Consider the following 7,977-nt stretch of genomic DNA (forward strand, 5'->3'; position numbering starts at 1 on the left):
GGCTCCTGGAGCAGCTGAGTGTCCTGAACCAGGAAGCATACCAAGAAAATGAAAATACAGGAAGAACATGTAATATAAAAACTATGAGGAAATTCACAATAAAGAACACAAAAAGCATGAAATCAACAAAGGAAGACACACAGAAGAAAGAAGGCAGCACAATATTGAATAGGAGTGGTGACAAAGGGCATCCTTGTCTGGTTCCTGTTCTCAGAGGGTAGCTTTCACTTTCTCTCCATTGAGAGTAATGTAGGCTGTTGGTTTTGTATATATGCTCTTTATTATGCTGAGGAGTTTCTCTTCAATTCCTATTTTGTTGAGTGTTTTTATCAGGAATGGATGTTGGATTTTGTCAAATGCCTCTTCTGCATCAGTCAATATGATTATGTGTTTCTTTTCTTTTTATTTATTTATATGGTGGATAATGTTGATCATATTTGTCATGTTGAGGCTGCCTTATAGTCCATTAACTTTTGTCTCCATTTAGTGCAGTCTGTTTGATCCTGTAATCGATCTGACCTTCTCACCATCTGGATCTGTGTTCCTATGTGTTTACCTTCTTTTACATTGTAATTGTTTTGATCATAGACTGACCTCCCAGATTCTCTGAGTTTGTTCTTAAAGTTTTGTTCTATTCTCAGCTCTTCCTTCTATCCAATTATTTATGGGAGGTGCTGCCACGTATGTCAATCTCTGGTTGTTGTCTTTCTTGTTGGTTCTCAATCCACAGAACACCCTTTAGGATGTTTTTTAGTGCAGGGATGGCTTTGACAAAATTCCTTAGCTTCTGTTTATCCTGGAATGTTTTGATTACACCATCATATTTGATTGATAGCTTTGCTGGATAGAGGATTCTTAGTTGGTAGTTTTTTTCTCTCAGGCTTTTATGTATGTCTCCCCATTGCTTTCTGCTTGCATGGTTTCTGTTGAGAGATCCAAGCTTAATCTGACTTGCTTGCCTTTGTATGTAACACTTCTGTTTTCCCTAACTGCTTTCAGGAGTGTTTCCCTAGCTTTGATTTTGGAGAGCTTGATTATGATATGTGTCGGTGATTTTCTTATAGGGTCTATCCTTCCTGGGGTTCATTGAGCTTCTTGAATGTTTATCTTTTCACATTTCAGGATGTTAGAGAAATTTTCTTCCAGAAGTTCTTCAACTATTTCCTCTGTGGACTTGTGTGATTCTTCTTATTCTGGAATGCTGATAATTCTTAAGTTATTCCTCTTCATGTTGTCCAGCATGAATCTTAGACCTTTCTTTATCCTTTTTTTTCCTGTTTGCTCTTATATCTTAGTGGTATTGAGAGATTTGTCTTCCAGCTCACTGGTTCTGACTTCCATCTCATCTATTCTTCTCCTTTGCCCTTTCAGAGGATTGTATATTTCTGATAGTCTATTATTAATCACTCGGACCTCTTTCTGTAGGTTTTGAATTGTTCCCAATGCTGTATCTATCTTATTTGATTGTTCCTGTCATGCTTTCTTGACTTCTTCCTTATTTTTCTAATTCCATTGTAAAGTGTTTTAAAACATGTTATAATCATTTTTCTGAATTCATTCTCAGGCATTTCCAAGGCCTGTCCTCCTTCCAGAATATAGTCCAGGTCTATCTCTAGCTCATTTGTCTCAGCCATTTTATCTTGTTTCTGGACATGTGCTGATATGGTCATTGCTTTTGCTTATTGGACATGTTTAGTGTTTATCTGTGGCCTTAATCCTTTGTTGAGTATGTGTTTTGATATATATATATTTGCTTTCTGATTGCTTCCAGGTTGATGTGATCAGATTGTGGGCTTCCCTTTTCACTCTTCTTATTGCGTAACTCAGTGTAACTTTCACAGGTGTTGTCTGCCTCCCTGGTACATGGCAGTTGGTATTGGTTCTAACCTGGGTTTTGGTGTTTTATAGAGTGTGGTTGTAGCCATATAGTCATATGACAACAGTTGTTGTCTCTTCTTGGGTAATACAGGTAGAGAAAGAGTCCCCCAAAGGTAGAAGGGGGAGCATAAAAAAAAAGAAAAAAAATCCCCCAAACAACAACAACAACAAAAAAAACCCAAAACTAGATGGAATACTATAATCTATAATCACAGAAAAGGGAGAAGATGGAGAGAAGAAAAAAAAAATTCTGTAGCGTAATATGAGTATGACTTTAATGTCCTCTCTTCAGCTTCTTGCCTTCAAAGATGCCTGAGAGATTTCAAGATGCCATTGTTGGTTGTTATGCTGTACCTCAGGATTTAATTTAACTTTCAGCCCTTTAAAAAAAAACTCTTTCCCTTTCTACACCTGTGTCCTGTGCTTTCCCGTATTTAAAAAAACAAAACAACAAAAAACAGTTCAGGGCCAGCTCTTGGGCTGAGAGTATCTGTGTGCATGCATGGCAGAAGAACCCACCAATGGTGATTGTGGGTCCTGTCCACTCACTCAGGCACCCCCTCTAGTCACCAGAATGGAGGTGTGCAAACAGTGGGGGGCGATGAATAGATACGAAAAAAAAAAAAAAAAGACAATCAGAACAAAACAAAACTGATAAAGTGTGTTGTCCACATTTGCTCTGAGGTTCCCATGTCATTTTTCCGTAGTGTGTCTGCTTCCTCACTTGCTTGCTATTTGGTCTTGCCCAAGTTGTTGGCTACGGGTTGCCAAGCCCAGTAGATTCAAAAGTACGCGATTTCTTACTACCACTTCAACTTCCACTAGCTATAAACCTTCAAACTTTAAAAATATTTGTACCTATGTGGTTCCGAGTTTTCAAGCTTTGTCCTGGATCCACTTTGCCTGGTGTTCTGTGGTATTGTTGATGGTGAACTTCACTGCACCTCCACCCTAGCTTCCATCAAGCCCCGCCTCCTCAATGTTTTTCCTTTGTAGAAATTTCTCCCTTCTGTATACATCTCTTTAGGTTGCTGTAGCATGTCATTACTATTCCCTCTGATGGACTTCCTTTGATATTTATTTTTGGTTGTGTTTGGTGGCAACAAATTCCCTTAGATAGTATTTATCTGAAAATGTTGTAATTTTGCTCTGGTTTTTTAATCATAATATTGTTGAGTATATCACTCTTTGCTGACAGTTTTCTTTTTTAAAATTTTATTTTAAGCATTTTAAACTTGTCACCTAGTACCTTATTGCCTGCATGGCTAATGAAGAAAAACTAGCACTTAATTTTAATTGGGACTATTGTATGTGATAATTAGCTTTTTTCATGCTGCTCTCAAAAATTTGTCTTGGTCATTGGTTCTTAGGTGTTTCCTTATGATATGTTTTGGTGAATTTCTTTTATGTTATATTTTATATGGAATTCATTGAGTTAGTTGGAAGTAGAATTTTCCTCTCTTGTGATGTTAGGAGCATTATCTGAAATTATTTCTTCAAGGTTCTTTCTAGACCCTTTTTCTAGAAATCTTAATGATATTGTGGTATATCATTAAGATGAATAATACATTGATCTCCATAATGTACATTTCATTCCTCTTAAAGATATCTTTCATACCCCTTGCTCTAACCCTGTGCTATAGAGTCAATTCCAACTTATAGTGACCCTATAGGGCTTCTAAGACTGCACATCTTTGCAGATAACAGCCTCATCTTTTTCTTGTAGAGTGGCTGGTGAGTTTTTATTGCCAACCATCAGGTTAGCAGCCCAATCCTTAATCCACAGTGCCACCAATACTTCTTATACTGTTCATTATCATTTCTTCCTTTCTTTCTGTGTTTGCTTTTCAGACTGAAGAGTCTCAAAATCCCAGTCTTCTAGTCTGTTGGTCCTCTTTTTTTGTCATTTCAGTCCTGCTATTTTATCTTTCATGGTGTTTGTTTCTGTTGCATTACTATTAAGCTCCAATGTTATTAATTAAAAAAAAAGACTTAGCTCTTTACTGAAATTCTTGTTTTGATTTTGTGTTTTTGTTTTTAATTTCATTAGATCTCTTGTTATGTGTTCTTTGATCTCACTGATAATTCTTTTCCTTTTTTAACTTTTAATTGTGATTTGCATGGAAGTTAACAGCAAATTGTTTTTTCATTCAATGATTAATATACATTTCGTTTCATGGTATTGATTATAATTTCCACACTATGACAACAACTCTTTCCACTTTTTCTCTATATTTACCACTCCCATTCCTCCTTCCTTACTATCCTTCCTGCCTGGGAAATGCTATGCTTTTGACTCCATATGGTTGATTGTCGCAAGGAGTGCATATTATTGTTGTTGTTATTAAGTGCCTTAGAGTTGGTTCCTACTCATAATGACCCCATATAAGGTTCTGAGGCTTTAGTGATCTTTCAGAGAGCAGAAATCATCATCTTTCTCTTGCAGAGTGGCTGATTGGCTCAACTGTGGACCGTGTACTTAACAGTGCAGTGCTTAACATATGAAGCCACTGTGATTCCTGTTCATTTTATAGGCTTGACTAAGTTAAGTTCATTTCTAGGCCTGCAGGGTGACTAAGAGCAGTAGTCTCAGGGGTCCTATCAGTCTCTAGTAAACCTGACTTTCTTATAATGTTGAGTTTTATTCCATATTTTTCTTCCTATATTCAGGACCTTCTATTGAAATCCTTCCAGAGTGATCAGCAGAAGCAGCTGTAAGTCATTGAACATTGTTTTTGTTTGTTTGATTGTTTGAACAAACACATCTGTGTTGGAGGAAATACAGCTTGCTACAATGCCCCTTAGAAGCCAGGATGGCCAGACTTCATCTCTCATATTTTGGACATATCAGGAAAGTTCAGTCACTCGAGATGGACATCATGCTTGGTAAAGAGGAGGGTGAGGGAAAAAGGGGAAGACCCCCAACTAGATTAACTGACACAGTGGTAGCAGCAATGGACTCAAGTGTAAAGATTGAGTAGATGGTACAGGACCCAGCAGTGTTTTGTTCTGTTGTGTGTTAGAATCACTGAGTCCAAATGGACTAAATAGCACCTAACAACAACATGGCTGTGTGCTGCTTCTCAGAGGTAAATCTTACTGGGGAAATCCATTGGTCAGGGGTAAGGCAGTCATGGTTCAATGCCTTTTAGGGACTGCAAGTATGACAGGATTTTGGAGTAGAGTCTGTAGAGTACAGTCATTACAAAATGGGAATCTCACTTAGTGTCGGTAAGGAAGAACGAGGCATGCTACTCTGGTGTCTGCAGTGCAGATGTAGTGATCTTTCCCATTCATGACATGAGAGGGCATTTGCACGTAGATGCATGAGTTTTCTGAGTGCAACTGTCAGTAATAATACATGTGCATTTGTGTCAGGTACAGAAATTTGATAATTCTTGGGAATCTAGATTCTTGTACTGCCTGTCTCATTTGATCTGCTTTTTTCATTATTTCCATAGCCTGTCTTTAAAAAAGCAGTGGAGTCCTGGTGTAGCACTGCAGGATAAACACTGGAGCACAACATCGGTTTGAAGCACAAAGTTGGTGGTTCAAACTCACCTTCTACTCCTTGGGAATCCTATATGGTGTCACTATGGGTTGGAACAAGTCTATGGCACTTAACAACAATAACAAAAGCAAGGAGGGGAAATGTCAAGACAGAAAGGATGACAAATTTGAGGTTTTTAAAACCAGGTAACTGACATTTACAAATTTGTAATTCTCTAGAAGAATGTCCTTATTATTGGTAGGTGGGTTTGTACCTCCTGATCTTCTAATATTTAAGACAACATGAACAATGGGGTCTTGGGTTGTCAGTTTTTGTGTGGAGGGCCCAGGGTAACTCCATGGTTGTGAGGTGCACAAGGGGACTGCTATCCTGCAGTGCCTCCAAGTTTTCACTACCTCAGTGTACCTTCACTCTACTTTGTTTTGTTGAATCTCATGATGGGTCTTCTGGAAGGCATACCAGTTTGTCCATAATGAAGTAATGATCTGAATTAGAGCATTTCTTTAAATTGTCACTGCTTTCTAGCTCTTCTAAACTATAAGTGGAAAGGAATATGACTACAGCTGGTTGCAGTCAAACTGTGAAGATACTTTTTTTTTTTTTTTAAAAACACAAGAATGTATTTAGTGAAGAGACAAGGCCAATGGCTATACTTTACGGTAGACTTTGTTGTTGTTGGTGGTTATATGCCCTGGAGTAGGTTCCTACTCATAGCAACCTTGTAAATTTTTACGAGAGCAGAAAGTGGAACAGCTGTTAGCTTTAAACTGCTAACCTTGAATTTAGCAGCCTGACATGTAACCACTCTGCTACCAAGCTTCTTGGTCAAACATAAACTTTTTGTGTGAAATCCCTATGAGTGTTAAATTTCCCAAGGCTGTAACTGTTACCCTTTGTCCTTGTCCACAATGAATACCTTATACCTTGCTGACCCAGGGTGTGGGGGATAGTGTAGGTCTCAGCTGTCATTGAGGATGTGGTCTGGGACAATCACCAGGAGAGGGAGCTTTCCTGGATGTTGCACAGATGAAATTCTGTAGAGCTGTGAGGATGGAAACCTATAGAGATTTGGCCTCAGTGGGAAAGAATGAGATCTTTTATTATGATGATAATTTCTGCTGAAGCCAGTTTCTGAAGGTTTCCATCATCACATCTCTGTAGAGTTTCCTCTGAGTTGGATCCAGCAAATCCCACTCCTCCTGGGTGAAGACCACAGCCAGAACTTCAATGACCACTGAGTCCATTTCTTTGCTCTCTCTTCTGGGGTTCAAGGACAGTGTCACCAAAGGTCACATCAGGAAGAGGGTCCAGAGTGGAATCTTAGCACTGGGCAGTTTGGGAACAGATGTGTAATGTCTGCTCATGGCAGTCAAAACACTTAAATCCTTCCTGGTGACTTACAGATGTGCAACATTGTCATCCCAGTGCTCCGACTTGATTCAATACCACAATGGAGAGCTCAAGCCCAAGATCTCCATTAAACCTTCTTCCCCTTTTCCCTCAGCCAGAGAGGCACATCTGGGACATTTAGTTCCCCATTCTGAGTCTCAATACTCCATAAATGCTCTGTTCATTGCTGTATTAGCCGCAGGTGATTAACAAGCTTTTTGAACTCAGTAATTGAACATTCTTAATGCTGACACTTTGAAATCTTTTCAGATAGGTCCATTATTTAGAGATGATTTCTATCCCCTGGATTTTGTTGTTTGTATGAGCCAACATTTCCGGTCTCTTTATATGCTTTGTGGAATCCTGGTGTGGCGCTGTAGGATAAGGATTGGACTGCTAACTGCAAGATTGGCTTTTCAAATCCATCAGCTACTCCTTGGAAACCTTATACAGGGTCACTATGAATCAGAACTGACTTTACAGCACTTAACGACAATAGCATATGCTTTGGAATTTTCTGTTGCCTATGGGACATTAAGCTTATTGATTAGAATAGATGATATATTCCTTTCTCTTTAGGTTGCTGTTTTTCCTCATTATTTCTTCTAGGGGTTCAGAAAAATTCTTATTCTAGCTATACTCATTTAGCCATACTGTCCCAGATCAACTTGCTCTGATGTCTTGACCCACACTGTGTCCACTTCACCTCTCTGTGTCTGGGCTATTTTTTCATTACGTTGTGTCCTGGTTAAATTGAGATTACCAGGCATGTTATAGGCTTTTCACTGTTGTGCTTGCAGGGGAAGAAGCAGAAGCTTTCCTGATATCTTACCCAGGGTCTAGATTTCTGATTATTTAGTCAACATTTTGTGTTCTTTTATAAGATGCCACGCAACCAGAAGTTTTTTAGAAGCAAGGATTGTGAGACTTAAATTTGTTTACTTTGGTCATGTCATCATGAAAGACTAATTGCTAAACTAAAAGAGCTTCATGGTTGGTAAATTATATGGCCAATAGAAACAAGGCAGCCCCTCAATGAGGTGGATTGACAGAATAGTCACAACAATGCTAGCATCATTTCAGTTGGTCACATAAGACTGCCTTTAGTTAGAACTGAGACAATGGCAACTAGCAATGCTAGCATAAAATGGTATATGTTCTGCATTTACATTTTCCATAAATTGGAATCCTTTGAGTAC

The 7,977-nt window shown here is 38.6% G+C and overlaps 1 pseudogene; it reads right to left on the reverse strand.

Annotated features, from left to right (window-relative positions):
- LOC102814962 overlaps window positions 1-7,548 on the reverse strand; it is a 25,398-nt pseudogene extending 17,850 nt beyond the window's left edge.
- Between the last annotated feature and the right edge of the window lie 429 nt (window positions 7,549-7,977).

Source organism: Chrysochloris asiatica, unplaced genomic scaffold (assembly GCF_000296735.1).
Source record: "Chrysochloris asiatica unplaced genomic scaffold, ChrAsi1.0 scaffold00513, whole genome shotgun sequence".
Lineage (NCBI taxonomy): Eukaryota > Metazoa > Chordata > Mammalia > Afrosoricida > Chrysochloridae > Chrysochloris > Chrysochloris asiatica.